The sequence below is a fragment of the Cicer arietinum genome, chromosome 1 (genome assembly GCF_000331145.2).
Source record: "Cicer arietinum cultivar CDC Frontier isolate Library 1 chromosome 1, Cicar.CDCFrontier_v2.0, whole genome shotgun sequence".
Taxonomy (NCBI): domain Eukaryota; kingdom Viridiplantae; phylum Streptophyta; class Magnoliopsida; order Fabales; family Fabaceae; genus Cicer; species Cicer arietinum.
In genome coordinates this window covers 45670859-45673581 of record NC_021160.2, presented here as the reverse complement: position 1 = coordinate 45673581, position 2723 = coordinate 45670859, and positions in this window count along the sequence as shown.

Genomic DNA, 2723 nt, shown 5'->3' with positions numbered 1-2723 from the left:
TTCCCAATCACCCACAATTCATTTTTTTTGCGTTTTGAAGCTCTACATCTAAACAAACAATTTGGATGTGAACAAATAATAACGTACCTTTCTAGATCTGATTTTTGCACCACAAAGTTCAATGATTGTTTTAGATGATAACGCTTGATTGCATGTACACATTCATCCTTGTTCTGAAACTTCATTCCAACTTCAAGAGTTCCACCTAAATTTGGGACTTCGTCAATGAACATGTGATCAAATTCAGTTGGTTGGTTTGCAGTGGATAGATTGATGTTCTTCATGTGGAATGGTGGATCGAATACAGGTGGGATAGGTTGATCTTCTGCTTCCATATCTTCATCAACATCATCATCGTCAGAATCACCAAATGATTCATCGAAGTATGTTTCATCATCTTCACTATAATCACCTAATTCTTCCTCATTGATATTATAATGGACACTAAGTGGAAGATCACATTGTGGACTTGTTGAGAGAGATTCGTGATGAAGTTTTTGGGAGACATTGTGGACATGTTGAGTTTGTTCATTTTGGCTAGAGTGTGGTTCATAGTGTTGTGACGGAGAATATACGTCGGGTTGATAAGGGCTAGAGTATGGTTCATAGTGTTGTGATGGGATATAGTTGGGATTAGGCATGTTTGAGGTTGATGGTTGATTTGTTGAAGTAGGACCACTTTCAAATGTAATGTATAACTCAATGGTGCCAAGTTGTGACCATTGTGCATAAACATCAAACATGAGTTGAACATCTTCGTCATCACAAACCTTCATCAATTCAAATCTGGTTGTATTTTCACCAAAGAAGACAAAGAGGATTGATCAATTTTAATAGATCAATTTGATCTGGTTGATCTGGTTGAATAGATCAATTTGATTGGTCCAACTAAAAGTATGAGGATTGATATTTTACTACTAAACCACAACCATTGATAAATGAATTTGGATGGTCAAGATTAAAGATTGAATAGATCAATTTTGTTGGTCCAACTAAAAGTATTAGGATTCATCATCAAGCATCCACAGCCATCGATTAAAAGAAATGAGCGGATGGGATTCATCATCAAGATATCGTTGCCTGGCCCTGCGACCTCTCAAAGAAGTCGTCTCCTGGCCCTGCGACCTCCTGAAGGGTTCACAATATGGGGATGCAACCTCCCACGTGGCTGAATCTGATGATCGCTTTCTGGCCCTGCGATTTCCTATATAAACACCCCAAACCAACATCAACCAACATCATCAAACACACTTCCTCTATCTTAATCTAAAAATCACTATCTCCAACTTCTCAAACACATTTTCTCTGATTTCTCAAACACATTTTCTTCAACTTTACTCATGAAATTATCCAAAAATCATAGAGGTGAAAGTCGATACATTCAAGCATTTGTAAGTATTTTATATTAATGTCTTATATACAGAATATTTTATATATTATTAATTTATATATTGTTAATTTTATATTTTATACTAATGTGTTATATATAGAATATTTTATATATTATTAATTTTATATTTTATATTAATGTCTTATATATAGAATATTTTATATATTATTAATTTATATATTGTTAATTTTATATTTTATATTTTATATTAATGTCTTGTCTTATATATTGAATATTTTTTATATTATTAATTTATATTTTATATTATTAATTTCAGAATCCATCGAAGGATAAACTAAAATGTCATGGTCATGCCAACAAAAAACCGAACGAAGTCATATTACCGTATTTGCAATTTGGTGAAGTGATCAAACTTGGAAACTACAAGATCGATGTCGGTTTGATTACTGCTATGGTTGAAAGATGGAGACCAGAAACTCATACTTTTCATCTCCCGATAGGTGAGCGCACAATAACTTTAGAAGACGTATACTATATTTTAGGATTAAATGTGTCTGGTATTCCTGTTAGTGGTTCAAATTTTGTGAATGTTAAAGATGTTTGTCAAGAATATTTAGGAGTTATCCCACCTGAGGGAGCAACAAAAGGTAATTCTATTAAATTAAAATGGCTCAAAGATACTTTTGATAATGTTGGTGAAAACGCATCCGAAGTAGAAAAACAAGCATTATGTCGAGCATATATATTACATATGATTGGAGGATTGTTGATGCCAGACAAATTCAATAATCGTGTACATTTAAAATATCTTTTAATCTTAGGCGATTTAAATAAAGCATCTCACTATAGTTGGGGTTCGACAGTTTTAGAATCACTCTATAGAGAATTATGTCTTGCACCTAGTACATGGATATTTCCACTTGCACAAAGGTAACTATTGCACATAATTTTTATATATTTTTATTTTTTAAAACTTATTATTTACCGTATTACTAATTTTATTATATTTTTATTTTTTATATATTCGACAGATTTAATTCCGGGGGTTTAATTTTTCGGTAAAGTTCCTCACAACGATATAGAAGGATACCGGAATACAATCGATCATATGATAGTTCAAGAAGTAATATATTCATTCTCATGTAGTTGCACTTTTAAATTTTTTTATATCTCTTAATATTTACTTTAGCCTGTTTTTTTAACATCCAGTTTCGTTGGAGACCATACCTCGGATTCCAACACGAGGTACCCGAACAAGAGATCAACACTTGGACTGCATGTACCTATCTGCACTGCTATCATATCGTCGAAAAACATCATGCAGATAGAGTCGCGCTTCAGTTCGGCTTTCATCAACAAATTCCGCAACCTC